Source organism: Bubalus bubalis, chromosome 8 (assembly GCF_019923935.1).
Source record: "Bubalus bubalis isolate 160015118507 breed Murrah chromosome 8, NDDB_SH_1, whole genome shotgun sequence".
Lineage (NCBI taxonomy): Eukaryota > Metazoa > Chordata > Mammalia > Artiodactyla > Bovidae > Bubalus > Bubalus bubalis.
In genome coordinates this window covers 72,892,266-72,917,827 of record NC_059164.1, presented here as the reverse complement: position 1 = coordinate 72,917,827, position 25,562 = coordinate 72,892,266, and the positions used below count along the sequence as shown (strand labels likewise).

The 25,562-nt window shown below is 37.2% G+C and overlaps 1 protein-coding gene across 3 annotated transcripts in view; it reads right to left on the bottom strand.

Moving 5' to 3' along the window:
• ZNF804B (zinc finger protein 804B) overlaps window positions 1-25,562 on the bottom strand; it is a 288,365-nt gene that overhangs the window by 70,931 nt on the left and 191,872 nt on the right. The window lies entirely within an intron of this gene.

The following is a 25,562-nucleotide window of genomic DNA, read 5'->3' as shown; positions in this document are numbered from 1 at the left end:
ACTGGGATGGTCCTATCCACCCAATGTGAAATAACTCATCCTATTGAGACACAGAAGAACCAGAGTTATATCTAGGAGAGAATACTTAGAATCAAGAGATTATAAAACTTATTTTAACTAGATGCAATGACTTTAGAGCATGTACTATTACATTAGGCTCTGTACAATACTTCTCCCCAAATTTACTCCTTTACAGATGAGGGAACCGTGACTGCAAGAAAATGCTGAAGGAGATGCCGAGACAAGGATTAGAAGGCAAGCACTGTATTTAGGAGAGCCAGGAAAACTGGCAGGGAATAAGTATAGTGGTAGAGAGAGAAGAAAGCCAATAAATAAAGGGTATGTCCATCTAGTCAAGGCTATGGTTTTTCCAGTGGTCATGTATGAATGTAAGAGTTGAACTGTAAAGAAAGCTGAGTGCCGAAGAATTGATGCTTTTGAACTGTGGTGTTGGAGAAGACTCTTGAGAGTCCCATGGACTGCAAGGAGATCCAACCAGTCCATCCTAAAGGAGATCAGTCCTGGGTGTTCATTAGAAGGACTGATGTTGAAGCTGAAACTCTACTACTGTGGCCACCTTATGTGAAGAACTGACTCATTTGAAAAGACCCTGATGCTGGGAAAGATTGAGGGCAGGAGGAGAAGGGAATGACAGAGGATGAGATGGTTGGATGGCATCACTGACTTAATGGACCTGAGTTTGGGTACATTCTGGAGTTGGTAATGGACAGGGAGGCCTGGCGTGCTGCAGTTCATGGGGTCGCAAAGAGTCGAACACAACTGAGCAACTGAACTGACTGACTGACACTATTTAACTGTTGATCTAGTGAGCAGCTGAAGCTTCATTTCAGAGCAAGTACAGGTTTTCCCCTGTATCTGAAACTAGATTGTTCCTATGAAAACTCTTGTACGTTAAAACGGTTTAAAGCATGATCTTAGGACACACCTTGCTCATGGATGCAAGTAAAAAGTGAAAGTGTTAGTCATTCAGTCGAGTCTGACTCTTTGAGATGCTGTTGCCTGTATGTAGCTTGCCAGGCATCTCTGTCCATGGAATTCTTCAGGATAGAATACTGGAGTGGGTATCCATTCCCTTCTCCAGGGAATCTTCCTGACCCAGGGTAGTTTATAGGCAGATTCTTTACCAACTGAGCCATCAGAGAAGCCCAATGGATATAAGACTAAGGTAAAGCATAGATGCCCACAGGCAGAATTCAAAGGTGTGCAGGCTTAAATGCTGAGTGCAGTTCCCAAGGAAGATGCCTGGTGGCACCATTCTGATGCTTGGGGTGCACAGGGCCTTTGTAAGTGCTCACAGTGAAACAATGCTAAACACTATTTTTCCTTTACATTTTTTTTTTAACAAAAGCAAAAAAACCTCTTTGGATTTCTTTCAGTTAGCAGAAAACAGATACAAATATAAGTGATTCAGAAAAGCAAAGTGATGCAATGTAAACTTTCAAAAGGCAGGGGACACCTGTACTGGGAAAGAGATGAAACCCATACCTGGGAATTCTCCTGTGAGTAGAGAAAGGCACTGGGATATTTATACTCAGGAGAGTCATTTGTTTGGGATTCCTGGGGATGGGTCAGTGTTAGCACGGTCTCTTTTATATGTAAGATTGGGCTTCTGTTGTTTTCAGGTAGAGAAACGGAAATAAACAATTCAGGTTGAGAGGTAGGTACTGACAATTGAGAGAAATTCAGGGAATGTTGGAAATTCTGAATGATGAGGATGGGGCACTGTGGGCGTCTGTGACAGAAACTGTACAGTTTGGAAGAGTAATTAAATCTAAATAAAGACTAAATCACAACTACAAATGGGCTAAAATAAGTTGAGTCTATCATGTTTTTAAAGCAATGTACTAAGCCCATTCTGAAATACTGAAGTCTTATCATTTTACTAACCAGTGGATAAAGTAATTTTAGATTAAAATTTAATAGGAAAATTTTAAGTGCTGAGTAAGAAATTATGCTCTGCCCCCAAGGTTTGAGACTATGTTTTAATAATAATATTTGGAGGAGAGCGTTGAAGATGAATATGAATGAGAAAAAAAATCTAAGGTAAAGTAAAAAATAAACCTGAGATGTACCAAAATAAAATAAAGCTGAGATGTATCAAAATGAAATAGAGATGTACCTAATATGAAATACGGGTATAAGCAGAAAATATAAGAACCATGTCAATTATAAATCAAGCAAGAGGTCAGCAAAGAGAAAATTCATTTCTAAATTATAAATAGCAGAGGTTATTTAGGGAGGGACAAGATACATGGTCAACTACATACTGAGTTTTCAGTTAAAAAAGTAACCACAAGACAATGCCAGTGGCACAAAACACACTTTTTATAGAAAAAGAAGAGAGGGGAAAGGCCTTTCACCCCATCATAGGCTTTGTATAAACAAGTACAGGCAAAGCTCACATAATCATGAGGGGATCTATAGACATTTTCTTTCTAAAAATACTTCAGAAATACCTCGTAAAAACTGGAGGAAGATAAAAATTATTTTCAAACTAGAAATAAATGTCAGGTTCTGTCAATACTCACAAGCAAAATGACTTTAGAAAATTATTAAAAGAACCCAGTTTCTAAAGAACTGTTTTCTACTTGTAAAATGATGGTTTGATTATGATGATATATAAGATAAAAGGGAACCCTTTTAAACATATTAGTAATTGGAAACCAGAATAGCTTATTCAACATATTTATAATACTTAATGAACTGTTATTTCATCCCTGTTTAATGAGTAATTTACAGTTATAAGGATGGAGAAGTATTTATTTTAATTTAGAATTTAGATCTGATTTACCAATGTGAGAATGTGCTTGCCCAATATTGAATACTCATGAATAAAAAGAAATCATATATATTGAAAGTGATATCCATAAAACTTTGAATATTTTCAATAATAGTTCTGAAACCACTGGAATAAAAAGTCAATCAGTTAAATTCCACGTGTATCAAGAAATTCCATATTGTTAAAAGCTTAGTAAAAGTATTAGCAAAATATCTATTCATGTCATTGTGTCTCTAGGTATAAATAAACTGATCTGTATTAAGGAGCCCCTATGGCTAGATGGGCTACCAGTAATGCCAAACACAGAATAAGTCATTAAAAAAACAAAAGCTTACATAGCTCAATACTTTTCAAGAGCTTAATTTTAAATTCAACTGATAAATATCTTACATGTTCACACACATAATAAATCAGCCAGTAGCAGACACTTGACGTGCTGTAGAAAGAATAAGGTTGAGAATAGGATTTAGAAAAGTTAAAGTGCTATGTTGTTCTGAGAATGTGAGAAGGGCTGAAAAACTGATTTGAGAAAAAGCTGAAGAACTAGGAGGACTTAGGATATAAAAGGGTTACACTTCTGACCTCTGGAGCACTATGTCATCTCTCCACCCAGGACCTCTTCAAAGAGAGGGAAGGGTTCAGATAATGATGCTGTGGCTTCAGTTTCATTTCATGATCTGCATTTAATTTTACATTCTGGCCTCTACTGATCCATGTACATATTCCATTCACTTTGGGAATCTTCAAATCCACCAGACTCTGTCCTATACAGACCAGCCCCTTACCATGCTTAGAACTTTAGCCAACTTGTACCTGCCATTCTGAATATCAGAGCCTCTGAGGCTTTCAGATTGAGCCCCTACATTTAGACACAAATTGATCCAAATGACAGGCTCTGTTTTCAAATACATAAAAATCCTTATTGTACAGAAGTGATTCGATTTATAGTGCGGCACCAGAAGAGAGAACTATAGATAGTACAGGTAGACTTTAAAAGAAGGTAAACTTGAGGTTCAAAGGAAAAGATATTTTCTAACAGCTAAAGTTGTTTAAAATAGATGATCACCCTATAGTAGTCTAGAAGCTCAATTCTGCCATCTTAGACCAGGCCACAACAACCAGCAGGATATCGTCACTAACGATTTTGCTTCCACTGGGCCTAATTTCTAACCTTAGATCAACATCATTAGCTTCTTTCTGTATTTGTGCTCTGGCTTCCTGGCAATCACTACAGAAAGGCAGGGCATTGCACTCTCTAGCCCAGTGATCTATATCAGCAAACTATATCCCAGCTCTATTTGCCTTTTGGCAACATTTTTATTCCATTCATAGAGATCCTGCAGTTCAGTGGCCTTTGAATTTTTTTTTATTATGCTCCACAGAAAATCAATCTATTTTATATCATGATCCCAGATACCCATACACAAGTGTTTAACAGCAATAAAATTGCTTGAGTTACCCTTACAAAATGTATTCTGATATTTTTTGTTTTATTTAATTCTATTTTTGAATATACAATTTTATTTTGAACATTTCATTTGCAGCCCACTGAAATGATTTTATGATCTGAAAATGAGTTATGACCCAGGAATTGATCATAACTTTATGTGTGGAAAACTTCTAGTTTTATGATTTAGGCATGTATGCTCGGTAAAATGCAGTGAAAGTCAAGATGCTAAGATTTAAGTTTCTTCATCCTTCTCTTCTACATGTCAAATATGCATTGTTATAAACAGTCTTCTACTAATGCTTTGGTTCTCAGTGTTCTGCTCCTCTCCTCCTTTCCAATCTGCTTTGTTCATGCTTTGATCCAATCCTGTTTTGACTACTGAAAACTTTTTGTTTGATTATTACCACTACCCTCATCCTCTTAAACTTCACCTTCCCCAACTTGGATCTCCCACTTTATAGATAAATATACTCAGGTCAGTTTGCTCATAATTTGGGGGGAAAAAAAGAGCCTCGTTTTGAGTCAACCTTATTAATATCATTTGCCAATTAATTTATATTCTTTGTGACTCCTGACAAGTGATTTAAAGAATTTATTTTTTATCATAGTTTTATGTTTATTTATTATTTATCTGCCAGGACTTGTAAGTGCTTTGAGAGTAGAAACTGCCTATCATTAGTGCATACTTTTTTCTGAATCTCATAGCTTAGTGCTGGCAGCAGTCAGCATGCATTGAATAACTGGAATAGTTGACAACTTCATGACAGGCAGTGCCTGTGGTCCAGCTTCTCTGGAGCATCCCCGGCTTTGAACCTAAAATTCGGCAGATCTGAGTTGGGCCCAGGATCTACTAACTACCTCATCCCAGCTTTTCTGGACTGCTCTCATCTCTGTAGTTCCTGCCTCAAGTTAAGATACTATGCAGCTAGACTTGTTTTGAAAGTTAAGATGAGAAAAATAAAGTCTGTTTTTGTTTCAGAGTTGATGGAGTACTTTAACACACATCATCTTAATTCATCATCATCATCACATCAACTTTCTCAGATGGATGGGGCCAGTCTGCAAGCCCAGCTTCACATCTGAGGAAACAGAAGCTTAAAAGACTTGGCTGAAATAATGAAGTTAAAAAGCAAATGAGCCAGGGAGCTGCCCTGTCTTCTGACTGTGAAAGCAAGGCCTTTTCACCGTGTCAGCCTCTTCCATACTCCTGAGTCAGCTGTAAGCACGTTTTCTACTAGCCAGCTAGGATTTTAAGAATATATTTTGAAAATCACTAGCTCTACACAAATATTGAGTTATAAATTTTATTGTTATTCAGGTTTACATAACACCTTATATTTTTAGAACCCTCCTAAGTTATTTCACAATTACTCTTTCCCTGTGGGATAGGGGAGACAGGTATTATTATCATAGTTTTCAGATGAAGAACTGTAACTAAGAGAAACTATGTGACTTTCCCAAATTCTCATGGCTCATTAGTGGTGGAGTCATAATTTTAGCCTCTGGCCAGGCAGTTTGCCCACTTTCCACATTACCTTTATATCCTTCACAATGTTAAAATCCTTCCTGATGTTTAGCATATAAAGTCTGAAAAACAGATTTGAATTTTAAAATTTGAATCCAATTTTAATTAATTGGAAAACAATATCCTAACCCTAAAAATAAGATTGCAGGATTCTAAACTTACTCATCAGAACACTTCAATGGAAATCCAAAAATTATATTGTGAGATATGATTTACTAACATAAGCCATGCTTATTTCCTTGTATAATAGCACCAACTCTGAAATTTAAAATTATACATGCTTTTATATATATATATACACACACACACATATAATTCACTTCTAATTAATGAATTCATTATATATAATAAATATATAAAATAAGTATAAATTCAAATCTCATGACAGTCTAGGATCCTAAAAGCCTTATAGCTTGCAAAAAAATGAATACAATAAAATAAACATTTCTAATAATACTAAGTGAACAGTTGAATGCCGCATGTACTGCAGATAAACTGGAATGTTCCACTGTTAATCATCTTGAGAGGGAACCAATTCTCCCTGTGTGAATGGACCTTTGTTATACATTATTGGGCTTGCCAGGGGGCACAGTGGTAAAGAAATCATCTGCAGACACAGGAGACACAGGTTTGATTCCTGGGTTGGGAAGATACCCACTCCAGTATTCTTGTCTGGAAAATTCCATGGACAGAGGAGTCTGGTGGGTTACAGTCCACGGGGTCACAGAGTCAGACGTGACTGAGCACATACACACATTGAACTGCTTATTGACTTCTCCTCCCTTCTTTCAGTCTCCACGGAAAATTTTGTATCTGTCATAATACTCGACTTAGCATATTAGAATATGTGGATATCTGTCCTACTCTCCTCATCTCACTTTTCTAAGCACCTCACAGTTTCTGTTCACCAGTTTCAAAAATAAAATCTGGATAGTTTACCACGCATATATCTACTTCCTGAAGACTGGCAAGATGTCTTCCTCAGATTTTCCTCATGAATCAATTTGGGCAGGTATTGGCAAATAGCAGGGGCTAAACAAATGTTTGTTGAATTGAATTTGAAGGTTGACTATAAGAGTAGGAAGAATTTACCCATTACAGTCATTAGCAAAGGCAGTTAGCCTTACATACATTACAATTTTATTTGTATTTAAGGAGCTATATAAACTTGGCAATGAACTTTAAGAATACATATGTGGTTCTCAAATAATTACTCAGAATGAAAGTGACTTTCGAAGGTAGCTTTGATTAAAAATATTTTAAAATTTTAGGTTTTAAACAAATATTCACTTAGTACCTATTACTAAACATTTGTTCTGAGTACACATTATGGAAAGTGATAAGAAGACCATTTTATATAGCCAATAAAGTTAATATTTCGTAATTAGTTCAGAAAAAAATTTAAAAAGAAAGCAAATTTATTTCAGTTTTGCCAATTGTTCAGTTCTTCAAAATAAAAATGTTGGCCCAAATTAAGATGGTCATCAAGTTTTTCCTGTATAAGAAGAATAACTTTGTCATCCATAATCATAAAAAAAAAACTGTTTTGAAGAATAGGTGACCATGACTCTTAGTATTATGATCAATTAAATTATTTTTTTAAGTCATATGTCTGGATTCAGAATACTTTCTTGCAAAGGGAAACTTTTACACTTCAAATTTTACACACATTAGCTTATTCAAAATTGTATCTCAAATTGATTTCAGTTTCTTTAATGATGCATTGAACATATGGACTTCCATAAAGTCTGAAGATCATTCAGACTTTATTATAGATCAAGGCCATATTTATCACCATTACTTTGTGGGGAAAAAAAATCTCATTTTGTTTATTTCCCTTTAGCTTTTGAATTTATGAAGAGGATTTGGATATGGTATAAGAAATGAATGCTCAATAAACTACTTTCTGCTAATGCTCATGAAGCTTTTATACCTCAAAAGTCTTTAAGATTCAAATTCTTTGATATTCCTCTGGAATAAGAATTTGATTATATTTTTAATTTTTAGGTTTGTCATTTGATGATATTCTACGAGATTGAAAACTGAAACTCTCAATAGAAAAGAGCAAGATAAAAATTCTACTATACACATAATTTTAAGAGTGTCTTTATACAAGTAGCATTTATTTGGATCAAGAACTGCATTCAGCAATTTTATTATGATATTTATTTTTTTTTGGAAATTCTATGAAGTAGGTATCATTACAGCTCAAAGAGGCTGAGTAGATTATTATATCTTGGGTTAGAACCTAGTCTGATTGCAAGAGTTCTCTTCAGTTTGGTTCAGTTCATTTCAGTCACTCAGTCGTGTCTCCTTCCAACCCCATGGACTGCAGCATGCCAGGTCTCCCTGTCCATCACCAACTCCTGGAACTTGCTCAAATTCATGTCCATCAAGTCAGTTATGCCATCCAACCATCTCATCTTCTGTCGTCCCCTTTTCCTCCTGCCTTCAATCTTTCCCAGCATCATGGTCTTCTCTAATGAGTCAGTTCTTCACATCAGATGGCCCAAGTATTGGAGTCACGGCATCAGTCCTTCCAATGAATATTCAGGACTGATCTCCTGTAGGACTGACTGGTTTGATCTCCTTGCAGTCCAAGGGACTCTCAAGAATGTTCTCTAACACCACAGTGCAAAAGCATTAATTCTTCAGTGCTCAGCTTTTTTTATGATCCAACTCTCACTCACATCCATGCATGACTACTGGAAAAACCATAGCTTTGACTAGATGGGCCTTTGTCAGCAAAGTAATGTCTCTGCTTTTTAATATGCTGTCTAGGTGGTCAGAGCTTTTCTTCCAAGGAGCAAGCATTTTTTAAATTTCATGGCTGAAGTCACCATCTGCAGTGATTTTGAAGCCCAAGAAAATAAAGTCTGTCACTGTTTCCATTGTTTCCCCATCAATCTGCCATGAAGTGTTGGGACTGGATGCTATGATCTTAGATTTTTCAATATTGAATTTTAAGCCAACTTTTTCACTCTCCTCTTTCATCAGAGGGCAAACAGAATGAAAACCACAATCACTGAAAACTAACTGAACTGATCACAGGGATGCAGCCTTGTCTAACTCAATGAAACTATGAGCCATACCATGTAGGGCCACCAAAGATGGAGAGTTCTGACAAAGCAGGGTCCACTGAAGAAGGGAATGGCAAACCACTTCAGTGTTCTTGCCTTGAAAACCCCATGAAAAGTATGAAAAGCTATTTTACTCAAAGTCAATTCAATATAATTCTTCCCATTTAGTTGATTATTACAAAACAAAAGATTTTTTTACCACAATTAAAAAGTTTTAAAAAAAAAGAAAGATAAGGGGGAAAATCTACTACAGAATCATAATTTCAATCAAAAGGAGTAAATGCAAGTTTATATACTTTAACCATTAATTGGCTTGTATTTAATAACTCCACTTTGATAACAAGCTCATTATATTAACTAGGTATGCATTTCATAATTCATCTTGGGGTATAAGTCAGAAAGCTATATCATTGAGCTAAAAATTTTAATGGCTATTGACTGAGATGACTTTATTACTACATTGAAAATATAGTTCACTTTTTTACAAGTTGTTCAGACTTCATTTCTAAAAGTTTTCTGTCTAAAATTGAGTCAAACTCACTTATAAAATATTGAGAATTTTACTCTCTGCACCAGAATAGATATAAAACTACTTATTAAGAAAAATCTTGGCTATGTTTTTCAGTGTTCCTCCAACCTAGTCCTCAAACAGAAGCCCATTTCCACACTGAGATGAACTTGAGTTTGTTTCTCTTACAGAACCAAAGCATAGGGGCATGTCTTAAGTCTGCAAATGAAATGACTATATTCATACTTAACAAAAACACATCAAATTTATGGCTATCGAAAGAAAACTTCACTATGCATTTATTGTTCTGCTCAGAATTAATTTCTGAGCAACTCATACAATCACATATATTTATGTGTGCTGTGCTTAATCACTCCGACTAAGTCATGTCTGACTTTTTGAGACCCCACGGATTGTCGCCCTCCAGGTACCTCTGTCCCTGGGAATTCTCTGGACAAGAATACTGGAGTGGGTTGCCATGCCCTCCTCCAGGGGATCTTCCCAACCCAGGAATCAAACTGAGGTCTCCTCATTGCAGGCTGATTCTTTACCAGGTGAAAGACCAGGGAAGCCCACATATATTTATACCCTCACATAATTTCTTTGGTTCTCCCACTGAATTAACTTTATGAAAGCTATTGCTACCGTTGATCTAAAGATTCAGAATTGGTGGAAAATATTTTAAGAAAGAAAAAAGTTATCAATTTTATAGGCATATACTTGTTCATAATACTCCTTTATTACCCTTTCAATGTCCATGAGATCAGTAGAGATGTTTCCTGTTTCATTTTTAATATTATTTTAATATTTAATTTTTAATATTAGTAATTTGTGTCTAGGCTCTCTCTTTTTTTCAGTTAGCCTGGCTGGAGGGGCACCAATTTGACTGATCTCTTTTTCAAGAACCAGCTTTCAGTTCAGTTCAGTTCAGCTGCTCAGTCGTGTCCGACTCTTTGCGACCCCATGAATCGCAGCACGCCAGGCCTCCCTGTCCATCACCAACTCCCGGAGTTCACTCAGACTCCCGTCCATCGAGTCAGTGATGCCATCCAGCCATCCCCTTCTCCTCTTGCCCCCAATCCCTCCCAGCATCAGAGTCTTTTCCAATGAGTCAAATCTTCACATGAAGTGGCCAAAGTACTGGAGTTTCAGCTTTAGCGTCATTCCTTCCAAAGAAATCCCAGGGCTGATCTCCTTCAGAATGGACTGGTTGGATCTCCTTGCAGTCCAAGGGACTCTCAAGAGTCTTCTCCAACACCACAGTTCAAAACCATCAATTCTTCGGCACTCAGCCTTCTTCACAGTCCAACTCTCACATCCATACATGACCACAGGAAAAACCATAGCCTTGACTTTAGGTTTTATTAAATTTATTGCTTTCCTGTTTTTAATTTCATTGGTTTGCTCTAACTTTCATTTACTTTGAAATTAATTTGCTCTTTTCTGTAGTTTCCTAAGGTAAAAGCTTTAATTGTTGATTTTAGATCTTCTAAAATAACATTCAATTCTATAATTTTTTCTAGGCTCTGTTTTGATTGTAGCCCACAAATCTTGATAAATTACCTTTTATTTGAACATGTCAAAATATTTAAAATTTTTTCATTGAGACTTTCTTCTTTGATTCAATTTATTTAGAAATAGCTTTAGCCTCCAATTATTTTGGGGGGAGGTTACAGTATCTTTCCATTGTTGATTTCTAGCTTAATTTCATTTTTATCTGAGAGCATATTTTGTGTGATTTCTATATTTTTAATTAAGTTGTGTTTTATGACTAGAATATCTTGGTGAATGTTCCATGTGAGCTTGTGAGGAGTATGTATTTTCATGCTGTTGGACAAAGTAGTGTATAGATGACAGTTGGACCTGTCAGGATTCAGTTCAGCCATGTGTTTATGGATTTTCTCCCTGTTTGATATATCAATTACTAATAAAAACACTAAAAGTGTTAGTAGTGGGTTATCAGTTTCTCTTTGTAGTTCTGTCAGATTCTGTCTCATGTATTTTGATGCTTTGTTGTTAGGCACATACACATGAAGTATTATTATGTCTTTGATGTTTTGGGGCTTCCCTTGTGGCCCAGCTGGTAAAGAATCTGCCTGCAATGCAGGTGACCCTGGTTTGATTCCTGAGTCAGAAAGATCCACTGGAGAAGGAATAGGTTATTTTCTCCAGTATTCTTGGGCTTCCTTGGTGTCTCAGCTGGTAGAGAATCAAAGAATCTGCCTGCAATGTGGGACACCTGGGTTCAATCCCTGGGTTGGGAAGATCCCCTGGAGAAGGAAAAGACTACCCACTCCAGTATTCTGGCCTGGAGAATTTCATGGACTGTATAGTTCATGAGGTCACAGAGAGTCTGACATGACTGAGTGACTTTCACTTTCACTTGATGTTTTGACCTCTTTATTGTTATATAATGCCTGTCTTTATATCTGAAAATTTTCCTTTCTTTAATGGCAGCTTTGTCTAAAATTAATATAGTTATTCCAACTTTCTTTTGATTAGTGTTATCAAGGCATATACTTCTCCATCACTTTTAATCTGTCTTTCTATTTAAAGTGGGTTTCTTTCAAACAAAATATATTTGGGTCTCTCTTTTTTTTTTTCATTTTTAATGAACACTGACAGTCTCTGTCTTTTAATTGATAAATTCAGAACATTAACATTTAAAGTGATTATTGATATAGTTGGATTAATATCTATCATACTTGTGACTCTTTTCTATTAACTGCTCTTATTTTTTGGTTTTAACTCTTATTCTGCCTTTTCTAGTTTTAATTGGGATTCTATTTTTTTTCCTTTCTTAGCATATCAATTATACTTCTTTAACTTCTTTTAGCAGTTTCCTTTGAGTCTATAAAAAAAAAATTTACAAGAAATCCAAGTCTTTCAGATAACACTCTAGCTACTTCCTGGGTAGTGCAATTATCTTATAGCATAATATTTCCAACTCCTCCCTCCTGTCACTTATTTCCAGTTCTTTCCTGCTGTCATTCATGGCTCTTATCCATAAGCCTTAATTATTGAATACATGGTTGATACTATTATTGTTTTGAATAAATAGTTATTTGTTAAAACAAGAATAAGAAAATATGATTTATTTTACCTTCATTATCTCTTTGTTTTTTCATTATCTCTTCTTGAATGCTCTTCCTTTCATTATATAAATGGAATTTCTGACATATATTTTCCTTCTTTCTGACACATTTAACACTTCTTATAAGCTAAGTCTACTGGCAACAAATTCCCTCAATTTTTCTTTGCCTGAGAAAGTGTTTACTTAGCCACCACTTTTAAAGGACAGTTTTACTGAACACAGGATTCTAAATTGGCATTTTTTTTTCTTTCAACTTTAATATTTCACTCTGTTCTTCCTGATTGCATGGTTTCTAAGGAGAGGTGTAGTGTAATTCTTATCCTTGCTTCTCTATAGCTAAGGTGTTTTCCGCTGACCAATGGCTTCTTTTAAGGTTCTCTCTTTGTTCTTAAATTTATGCAGTTTGAATATGATATGCCTGGATATGTGTTGTTGTTGTTTAGTCCTAAGTCATGTCCAACTCTTTTGTGACCCCATGGACTACATACTACAAGGCTCTTCTGTCCATGGGATTTCCCAGGCAAGAATACTGGAGTAGGTTGTCATTTCCTTGCCCAGAGAATCTTCCCAACCCAGGGATTGAACCCCACTTCCTGCATTGGGTGGAATCTTTACTGCTGAGACATAAATATATATGTATCTGTTGAGCATTTTGGTATTTCTGAGCTACCTGAATCTTTAGTTTATTGTCTGTAATTAATTTTGGGAAATTCTCAGTCATGATTACTTCAAACATCTTGTTTTTTTTCTTCTGTAATTATTCCTTCTGTAATTGTCCATTGAGTCTTGGATACTCTGTCTTCTCCTTTTCATTTTTTTCTTTTTCCCATTCAGTTTTGGGAGCTCCTATTAGCATTTTTTCCCAAGCTCACTGATTATTTCCTTAGCCGTATCGGCTTTCATTACTCACCTGTCTTTATGTATCCACTGTTCCCATTAGAATCATTAGCAAAATAATCATAGTTGCTTTAAATTCCTAATTTAAATTCCTAATCTTAGAACTCCAACAACTTTGCATATTTGAGTCTTGTGCTGATTTTGGATCTGTTTCTTCAAATTGTGCTTTTTGTTTTTTAGTATGTCTTGCAATTATTTTCTTGAAAGCCAGACATACTGTACTAGGTAAATGGAACAGAAACAAACAGATCTTTAGAGTAAGGTTTTGCAGTTATTTGGCAAGTAGTTTGGTTGTCTTTACTGTTTGGTACAAGTGCAGCTGTAAGGAGCTAAATTTCATCTGGTATACATGTTTTTATTTCCTCTGTCACACTTCAGGTTTTCTTAGAGACTTCTTAAGTAAGCTTAGAAATATATTCTTTCTGATGTATTCTTCTATTATTTTGTAGGAGCCCTACTGATGTGATGGTAAGAGCTTGGTGGGAAAAGACAAGGAGTTCTGTAGTCCTTTAATTATGTCTCAGTCTCTAGTGATCCCCTGGGCTATAACCTTTATAAATGCTTCTCAGGGCTGGCTATCCCCTTCCACACCACCACTGGTTGAGAGAGGAAGGTTAGAGACAGAGATGGGTATTTCTATTTCCAATGTTGGTTGCTGCTGCTGCTGCTAAGTCACATCAGTTGTGTCCGACTCTGTGCGACCTCATAGACAGCAGCCCACCAGGCTCCCGTCCCTGGGATTCTCCAGGCAAGAATACTGGAGTGGGTTGCCATTTCCTTCTCCAGTGCATGAAAATGAAAAGTGAAAGTGAAGTCGCTCAGTCGTGTCCGACACTTCGCGACCCCATGGACTGCAGCCCACCAGGCTCCTCCGTCCATGGGATTTCCCAGGCAAGAGTACTGGAGTGGGGTGCCATTGCCTTCTCCTCCAATGTTGGTTAGGCTCTGGTAAAACAGCTTTTCTTGAGGACAAATCCTGTTAAGAACACCAGAATTCTCTGACATATTTTTAAATGGCTACCTTTTCTCTACCTCTGCCAAAAGCACAAGGGAATCCCCCCACCCCATCTTCACTATAAAATAGAGCTTCCAAAGGTAAAATTCATAAACTCATGATGGTCTACCTAAGGTTGCACCCTCCCCACCAGAGTTTTAATTCAAACTCATCTACTTTGAGCTTCTGGCATTTCCTCAACTATAGTTTATTTTTTCCTACCCTGCTACCGATTCCTTGGGTTTTCCTGGTGGCTCAGACAGGAAAATAAATCCCCCTGCAATGCAGGAGACTCAGGTTTGATCCCTGGATCAAAAAGACCCCTCTCAAGAAGGGAATGGCTACTCATTCCGGTATTCCTTCTGAATTCCTTTACTTCAGCAAGTTGTGATTCCTGTATCCACTCATCTATCTCTCCAGTTTTGAGTGGAGCAATTTTCCCTGGAATCTTAGTTCTCTGATGGATCAAAGAAATGTTGCTGATTTTCAGGTTGTTCAATTTTTTTCCTGGTTATGTGGATAGGAGTGACAAGTTCCAAGTTCCATATATAATGAACTAGAAATTAGAGGTGCTTATTTATTTTTATATTTATAGAATACACAGTTCTATATACACAGCACAAATGATTTTTGAACAAATGCCTAAAATAGTGAATTACTGAATGATTGCCATGTATGCCTGGTAGAATTACATGACTATAGGATAAAAACAATGAATTAAAAATGATTTACATATAAAGTATTGCTCCCCTTTCTATCCTCTGGCTTTATCATTAACATATGTTTGCAGTGAGCTCAGGCCTGACCTACACCTCTGGAATATTTTAGCTATTTTATTATACTGGGTATTATTTCATTACCTAAATTACCAGCAGTTAATTTATATTGTTATATGGAGAATCTCATCTAGAACCAGATATTCAAAATATAATACCACTCAATAGGTAAAAAGAATAATATTGTCACTTGTAAATTTTGAACAATGAGATAATAGATGCTATCATTAAACACTGCAGAATAAATTTCATGCAATACTCACTTAGTATGGAGCTGTCATAATATGCTGGAATATTGTGTCAGGAAGCTATAATGGAAGTTGAAAAAACTAAAAAATAAGCTAGGAAAATGGAACCTATGGACCTGCCAACACAAAAAGCATATGCATGTTTTAGAACCAAGACTCTGCCATACAGTTTTTCATGCTGTCTGAAATCTGACCTACATCAAAGTAAAGTTGCTAAATTATGTTCATGAAGTAAAAGGCCAGTAGATGTTATGGCTCCAGGGACTGAAGAGCATTAGCAAATTACTATTTTTTTCTCACTGCCTAGTCCAGGCCCAAGATTAAATTAAATGAGAGAAAGTTGTATTTAACCACAAAGTTATACAATAATAACTTCAGAGACAAAAGATACGTTCGAGGATTTTTTTTTCAGTTTACTTTCCATTTGATGAAAAAATTTCTCATACATTATTCTTAAAAAATCACCCTCTAGCCTCCCTTTGATGGGGGCTTCCCAGGTGGCTCAGTGGTAAAGAATCTTCCTACCAGTGCAGTAGATGCATGAGATATGAGTTCAATCACTGGGCTGAGAAGATCCCTGGTGAAGAAAATGGCAACCCACTCCAGTATTCTTGCCTGGAAAATCCAATGGACAGAGGAGCCTGGTGGGCTACAGTCCATGGGTCAAAAAGAGCCAGACATGAAGACAGTATGAATTTCCCTGGGAAAGCATACCCGATAAAATATGCCTCCATCAGCTCTACTGTATACTTATGCTAGACATGGGTTAGGGGTTGTTGTGCATTTTTCAATTTAATTGTCACAGTCCCTCTCTGAGGAACATAGCATTGGTTCAATTTCACTAAGAAGTAAAAGAGATAGTGGGGTACACGGAAAGAAAGAGAATGAGAGAGAGGGAGGGAGGGAGGGAGGAAGGGAAGCAGAGTAGGAGGGAGGGAGAGAAGAAGAGGGTGGAAGGGACAGAGGCAGGCAGGGAGGGGAAAGAAGATGTGCATCAAGGAAGACCAGACTGCTGAGATGAGGATAAGTTGACATTAATCTAACAAACCCCTGCTATGAAAGTAGAAGTGGAAAAGCAGAGACTGGGACTAAAAACAAGGGAACTGGCTAAAGTACACAAGAATAAATGAGCCACCAGGCTCCTATCCTGTTCTGACAGATATCCTGTTCTGAGCAGGCCTACTCTCTTGAGAGAGTGAACCAGCTAGAAATCTAGGTTTAGGAATATCTGATTCTGTGACTGGTGATGGAAGTAAAGTCTGATACTATAAAGAGTAATATTACATAGGAACCTGGAATGTTAGGTACATGAATCAAGGAAAATTGGAAGTGGTCAGACAGGAAACAGCAAGAGTGAACATGGACATTTTAGGAATCAGTGAACTAAAATGGACTGGAATGGGTGAATTTAATTCAGATGACCATTATATCTAATACTGTGGGCAAGAATCCCTTAGAACAAATGGAGTAGTCACCATAGTTAACAAGAGTTTGAAATGCAGTACTTGGATGCAATCTCAAAAGTGACGGAATGATCTCTGTTCGTTTCCAAGGCAAACCATTCAATATCACAGTAATCCAAGTCTATGCCCCAAACAATAATGCTGAAGAAGCTGAAATTGAGAGATTCTGTGAAGACCTATTTCAAATCCTGAAAGATGATGCTGTGAAAGTGCTGCACTCAATATGCCAGCAAATTTGGAAAACTCAGCAGTGGCCACAGGACTAGAAAAGGTCAGTTTTCATTTCAATCTCAAAGAAAGGCAATGCCAAAGAATGCTCAAACTACTGCACAATTGCACTCACCTCACACGCTAGTAAAGTAATGCTCAAAATTCTCCAAGCCAGGTTTCAGCAATACATGAACCGTGAACTTCCAGATGTTCAAGCTGGTTTTAGAAAAGGCAGAGGAACCAGAGATCAAATTGCCAACATCCACTGGATCATCAAAAAAGCAAGAGAGTTCCAGAAAAACATTTATTTCTGCTTTATTGACTATGCCAAAGCCTTTGACTGTGTGGATCACAATAAACTGTGGAAAATTCTGAAAGAGATGGGAATACCAGATCACCTGACCTGCCTCTTGAGAAACCTATATTCAGGTCAGGAAACAACAGTTAGAACTGGACATGGAACAACAGACTGGTTCCAAATAGAAAAAGGAGTACGTCAAGGCTGTGTATTGTCATCTTGCTTATTTAACTTATATGCAGAGTACATCATGAGAAATGCTGGGCTGGAAGAAGCACAAACTGGAATCAAGACTGCCGGGAGAAATATCAATAACCTCAGATATGCAGATGACATCACCCTTATGACAGAAAGTGAAGAGGAACTAAAGAGCCTCTTGAAAGTGAAAGAGGAGACTGAAAAAGTTGGCCTAAATCTCAACATTCAGAAAACGAAGATCATGGCATCTGGTCCCATCACTTCATGGGAAATAGATGGGGAAACAGTGGAAACAGTGTCAGACTTTATTTTTTTGGGCTCCAAAATCACCACAGATGGTGATTGCAGCCATGAAATTAAAAGATGCTTATTCCTTGGAAGGAAAGTTATGGCCAATCTAGATAGCATATTGAAAAGCAGAGACATTACTTTGCCAACAAAGGTCCATCTAGTCAAGGCTATGGTTTTTCCAGTAGTCATGTATGGATGTGAGAGTTGGACTGTGAAGAAAGCTGAGCACTGAATAATTGATCCTTTTGAACTGTGGTGTTGGAGAAGACTCCTGAGAGTCCTTTAGACTGCAAGGAGATCCAACCAGTCCATCCTAAAGGAGATTAGTCCTGGGTGTTCATTGGAAGGACTGAAGCTAAGGCTGAAACTCCAGTACTTTGGCCACCTCATGAGAAGAGTTGACTCATTGGAAAAGACTCTGATGCTGGGAAGGATTAGGGGCAGGAGGAGAAGGGGACGACAGAGGATGAGATGGCTGGATGGCATCACTGACTTGATGGACATGAGTCTGAGTGGACTCCAGGAGTTGGTGATGGACAGGGAGGCCCGGCGTGCTGTGATTCATGGGGTCACAAAGAGTCGGACATGACTGAGTGAGTGAACTGAACTGAACTGATGAAGACCTACATGACCATAGAACTAACACCCAGAAAAGATGTACTTTCATTATAGAGCACTGGAATGCAAAAGTAAGAAATCAAGAAACACCTGGAGTAACAGGCAAATTTGGCCTTGGAGTAAGAATGAAGCAGGGCAAAGGCTATTGAGTTTTACAAGACAATGCACTGGTCATAGCAAACACCTTCTTCCAACAACACAAGAGAAGACTTTATACATGGATATTACCAGATGGTCAATACCACAATCAGATTGATTATATTCTTTGCAGCCAAAGATGGAGAAGCTCTATATAGTCAGCAAAAACAAGACCGGGAGCTGACTGTGGCTCAGATCATGAACTCCTTTTTGCCAAATGCATAGTGAAGTTGAAGAAAGTAGGGAAAACCACTAGACCATTTAGGTATGACCTAAACTATGAATACAGAGTGGAAGTGACAAATAGATTCAAGGGATTAGATCTGATAGAGTGCCTGAAGAACTATGGATGGAGGTTCATGACATTGTATAGGAGCCAGTAATCAAGACCATCTTAATGAAAAAGAAATGCAAAATGGCAAATGTTGTCTGAGGAGGCCTTACAAAAGGCTGTGAAAGGAAGAGAACTGAAAGGCAATGGAGACAAGGAAAGATATACCCATTTGAATGCAAAGTTCCAAAGAATGAAAAGAAGAGATAAGAAAGCATTCCTTAGCAATCACTGCAAAGAAATAGACGAAAACAATAGAATGGGAAGGACTAGAGATCTCTTCAAGAAACTTAAAGATACCAAGGGAACATTTCATGCAAAGATGGGCAAAATAAAGGACAGAAATTGTATGGATCTAATAGACACAGAAGATATTAAGAAGAGGTGTCAAGAAAACACAGAAGAACTATATAAAAAAGATCTTCACGATGATGGTGTGATCATTCACTTGGAGCCAGACATCTTGGAATGTGAAGTCAAGTAGGCCTTAGAAAGCTTCATTATGAACAAAGCTAGTGGAGGGATGAAATTCCAGTTGAGCTATTTCAAATCCTAAAAGATGATGCTGTGAAAGTGCTGCACTCAACATGCCAGCAAATTTGGAAAACTCAGCAGTGGCCACAGGATTGGAAAAGGTCAGTTTTCAATCTAATCCCAAAGAAATGCAATGCCAAAGAATGCTCAAACTACTGTACAATTTTACTCATTTCACACACTGATAAAGTAATGCTCAAAATTCTTTAAGCCAGGCTTCAGCAATACGTGAACCATGAACTTCCAGCTGGTTTTAGAAAAGGCAGAGGACCAGAAATCAAATTGCCAACATCTGCTGGATCATCAAAAAGGCAAGAGAGTTCCAGAAAAACATCTATTTCTGCTGTATTGACTATACCAAAACCTTTGACTGTGTGGATCACAATAAACTGTGGAAAATTCTGAAAGAGTTGGGAATACCAGACCACCTGACCTGCCTCTTGAGAAACCTGTATGCAGGTCAGGAAGCAACAGTTAGAACTGGACATGGAACAACAGACTGGTTCCAAATAGGAAAAGGAATACATCAAGGCTGTATATTGTCACCCTGCTTATTTAACTTATATGCAGAGTACCTCATGAGAAATGCTGGGCTGGATGAAGCACAGGCTGGAATCAAGATTGCTGGGAGAAATATCAATAACCTCAGATATGCAGATGATACCACCCTTATGGAAGAAAGCGAAAAAGAACTAAAGAACCTCTTGATGAAAGTGAAAGAGGAGAGTGAAAAAGTTGGCTTACAGTTCAACATTCAGAAAACTAAGATCATGGCATTTGGTCCCATCTCTTCATGGCAAGTAGATGGGGAAACAGTGGAAACAGTGTCAGACTTTATTTTCTTGGGCTCCAAAATCACTGCAGATGGTGACTGTAGCCATGAAATTAAAAGGTACTTGCTACTTGGAAGATAAATTTTGACCAACATAGACAGCATTTTAAAAAGCAGACATTACTTTGCCAACAAAGGTCCATCTAGTCAAAGCTATGGTTTTTCCAGTAGCATTTATGGGTGTGAGAGTTGGACTATAAAGAGAGCTGAGCACCAAAGAATTGATGCTTTTGAACTGTGGTGTTGGAGAAGACTCTTGAGAGTGCCTAGGACTGCAAGGAGATCAAACCATCCATCCTAAAGGAAATCAGGTTGGATTTTATATTCAAATAAATCTTGAATATTCATTGGAAAGACTTCTGCTGAAGCTGAAACTCCAATACTTTGGCCACCTTATGTGAAGAACAGACTCATTTTAGAGACCTTGATGCTGGGAAAGTTTGAAGGCAGGAGGAGAAGAGGATGACAGAGGATGAAATGGTTGGATAGCATCACCAACTGAATGGACATAAGTTTGAGTAAACTCAGGGAGGTGGTGATGGACAGGGAGTCCTAGCATGCTGCAGTCCATGGGGTCACAGAGTCGGACACGACTGAGTGCCTGAACTGAACTGAACTAGTACCTCCTAGCAGGCACTATGAAAATGTTTGATATAAAATGAAATGCTGCTGCTGTTGCTGCTAAGTCGCTTCAGTCATGTCCGACTCTGTGCGACCCCATAGACAGCAGCCCACCAGGCTCCCCCATCCCTGGGATTCTCCAGGCAAGAACATTGGAGTGGGTTGCCATTTCCTTCTCCAATGCATGAAAGTGAAAAGTGAAAGTGAAATCGCTCAGTCGTGTCCGACTCCTGGCAACCCCATGGACTGCAGCCTACCAGACTTCTCCATCCATGGGATTTTCCAGGCAAGAGTAATAGAGTGGGGTGCCATCGCCTTCTCCGTAAAATGAAATGAGGGAGAGTAGAGTCTATAAGTTTCTGAAAGGAAGAATTAGGATCCCAAATGACATATAACTTTTCAGGAGCAACACTAAAGGCTAAAAGCCAGTTGAAAAATAAATAAAATGTAAGTGTAGAATAAACACATTTATATTTACTGATAGACAAGGGCCGTAAAATTTTACCTTGTGAGTACACGCTTAGGAAGCTTCTGCCGAATAGGTTCCACCAAAAGGAGGAAATATGATATAGAAAGTCATGAGATCAAGGAAACAAGGAGTATAATCTAGGAGAGAAATAAAAGCATTCATAGGATGGTGACAAAGATAAATCCTGAAAGAAGATCTGTGCAGATCTGGAGAGCAACCTGGTAACACAGGAGCAGAAAGACAGAGGACTTGGTCTGAAAGGGGAAGGGCTGGACTAGGACTAATTGACCTAGTATTTCATTTATCTGATATTTTGTAATGATACTTTTTTCTTATTTATGGTAGATAGGTCAGAGATGAATTAGAAATAGGCAGCGACTTTAAATAATGAAGCACATATAAGAATAAGGCAGTTTCTAACTCCAGCAATAAAATAAGTGTAAAAGAAAGAAAATATGATCATAAAGTAAGCATAGTACCTTATGCAGATCAAATAAAAAATATTTAAAAGTCACAATGACATAAATTCTGAGCACTGAATTAACAAAATAAAATATAAGTCCTATGGATTGAAAAGATATAAACAAAAACATATGAGGCAGATTAATACGTGTAATATAATCATATTTTATGTATATCTTTTATATAAGAGTTTATGATTTGATAATAAGCATTTAGAAACTTATGGGCCAAATTGCAATTAAGTACTATTACTCAATGTTCCGTATTTATGTATTCCTTAATTTTTTAATATGAAAAAGTATCCAAGCATTCCTTTTAAGAATTAATTTTATATAAAATATAGATCCAAAATGATTTTAAATTGTACACAGAACTTTGGTTTATGTGTATCATAATTTAGTTATTCTCTTTTCACTCTATGTTTAGATTGCTTTTGGTATTTTTCTATTTTATATATCCTTATGTATAAGTCTTTGGCATTAATGTGATTATTCTTCTAGAATATATACCAGATGGAAATGTTAATAGGAAAAATTCACATTTTAAGTCTTTTGATAAATAATCCAAAGCTGAACATCAAAGACTGAAACAATTTATATCCCCCCAGCAATGTTTTACAGTTTCTAGTGTCTTACATCATGTCAACAGTGGGTACTAAAATTCTATTTTCATATTTGACATTTTGAAAACTCTCCAAATTTTTATTTATCTGATCACAAGTGATGTAAGATCATGTGTTCACATACTGCAAGCCATGGACAATGTTCTAGATGTACCCTTCTCCCTTCCTCTCCTTGTCACTGCTGTAAATACTTGAGTCATCTCTCTTAGGCTCCCTTCTGACTGCAGAACTGAGCTCTCTTACCTTCTGATCCTTAAACTGCTTTTAGGTTTTTTCTTCTAAATCACAAATCTGATACTATCATTTGCTTACTTAAAAGCCCATGGAGACTAGTAATTTCCCACAGAGTAAAGTCTAAAAGTCTTAGAGCAGAACACTGCTGCTGCTGCTGTCACTTTAGTCGTGTCCAACTCTGTGCGACCCCATAGACTGCAGCCCATCTGACGGCTCCGCCTTCCCTGGGATTCTCCAGGCAAGAACACTGGAGTGGGCCGCCATTTCCTTCTCCGATGCATGAAAGTGAAAAGTGAAAGCGAAGTCATTCAGTCGTGCCCAGCATTAATATAGGTCCAAGCATTTTCTTAAATTGTAAAAATGGATTTTCATGACAGCCTTTTCTTAACAATTATAAAGAACTTGTGATGTTACTCACTACATTCACGTTTCTTACCTAAGGAGTGATTAAGGGCAACATCACAAAGATGGTGACATAGATCATTCCTGACTTTGTTGCTTCTGGTGAGAACAGCTAATAACCATCCAAGAACAAGATATCACTGAGAAAATCCTAGAATAAAGAGGTGAGGCTAAAGCACCCCTTGCACCATGGAGACCATGATGCTGAATTGCAAGGTGAGAGAAGCAGTTACTCATGGATATTACTGTCCCTTCCCCAGGAGGCCAATGATTACCACGTGGAAGGGTCTCCCCTCAGTCTTCAGGTTCTCCGGTGAGCAAGGAGAATCCAGGGTGGACAGCCAACCCCTACCCCCAACACTGTGTGTCACTTTGTGGGAGCCCATTCCTTGATCTTGCCCTAAATTGCAAGGGAATCTGTAGGGCTCGACCACTGGGAATCTTATTATGACAGAGAAGTGAGGTGGAGGGTCTTAAAACAGCCAGCACTTGGACTTGGCAGACTGAGTTCATACCTACAGTGCCCAAGTAGAAATCCTAACCAGTAACAAAGTGAAAAGATAACCGATGAAATGGGAAAAACATTTTCAAGTTATCTATCTGATAAGGGATTAATATCTAACATATATGAAGAACTCATATAACTTAGTAAAAAGCTCAATAACATCTACTGTGGTTATCATTTCACAGTATATGTAAATCAAATCATGCTGTAACCTAAAACTTACACATTGATGTACAACAATTATATTTCAATAAAATTAGCAGAAAAAAGAAGCTGTGATTAATCAATGATCTGTGAATATATTGATATAGGACAGAGTAGCATGATAAATTCTAGAAACTCACTAATTCAAATACTCATTCATTAAAAAATTTTTATTAAGTCTTTCCTATGTGCTGCTGCTGCTGCTGCTGCTGCTGCTAAGTCGCTTCAGTCGTGTCTGACTTTGTGCGACCCCATAGACGGCAGCCCACCAGGCTCCCCCGTCCCTGGGATTTTCCAGGCAAGAACACTGGAGTGGGTTCCTATGTGCTAGACCTGCTCTAATTCCAGAAGTACGGGGATACATAGCCAAAAGAGACAACAATGTCTCGTTCTTCTCTTTGTGAAGTTAATGGCAGTGAACAGGGTAAGGGGCAAAAATTTCAAAAGGTAAATTTTTTTTTCTTTTTAAAAGAGTATTAAACAATGGTGTGCTGGTATATCAAGTCTATGGAAAAATCAAATGAAATATATAAAGCCCTATTTGTATGTTTGTGGATCTCCTAACATAGATAACTTCAAGCTACCAATGGTTAAAGAACCAGTTCACAAAATTCTTAAATATTAGACAGTTGGCTCTGGAGAGCCAGAATAAGTTGATTCCAACCCATTGACAATACCAATAGGGTATTGGAATTTGGAGAACTGGCAACTGACTACCCAAGTTAGAATATAAAAGAAAGACCGTGCATAATAGATGAAACTGAGCTAAGGTTCAAATGAAGAGAGGAATCAGAAATTTGAAAATCACCTGAAAGAAAATTTCTGGAAGAAAGAGATATGACAAATGCACTAAGGCAAGAAATCACTTAGCACATCTGAAAAACAAAGCCAGAACATAGATTTTAAATTGATTTTTCAGTTAGGAGGTGACCTTAAGATTAAAAAGCCTCTAACTAGGGTGAAACCAGTATTATGATCCAGAAGCTATTATAAGATCAGTCTTGGTTCTTTTATACTTCTTTGCTAATAGAGTTTCCAATTACTGGTGGTTAATTCTTGGGTGAGAGGGGTGTGGGTCAGATACAGGAATTTAAAATCTACTAGAAACCTGAGGTTATAGAATACAAAATACAGCAGGAAATAAGTATGATTTTGTTTTACCAACATTTATGGTTCTGAGAATGTTCATTCTAGACACTATAATTTGTATTTCTTCTTTAATCTTACAAACCATACAAATAAAATATACTTTGAAATGCTGTTGCCATATAAGATGAGTAGTAGTTTAAATATGATATAATGAAATGCATCATTAAGCAGTATTTGGATAAAACATAAATCAAATTATAGGAACAATGCAAGGGTAATTAAATTGAATTCATTTAGCATCTTTGAGAATCTTTTCCACTTGGAGTCAAGATGAAAGGAGATAATTTTGTTTTGCTTATTTTATCTGCAGCAAGTAAAGATGGAGGAAAATCTGAAACAGTAATTTAAGAATGAATCAGTTGGAGTTCAAATCCAAGCTTGAGAAGTGAACAGCTACTCCTGAGTGAAAATAAATCCTATTGAGAAGCAAATGAAGATTAGTAGGATTAAATGTCACATGTGGAGGATTTAAAAGTGGATTTGTTTTTTATTACTGAAGATATATTTATGGGTTAATTGTATGGAGATTCGGCTCATTTGTTTTTTCTAAACTGAGATGAGTCAGAATGTCTCTGGGGCAGAAGAAACTTGTATTCCTTCTGAGAATGT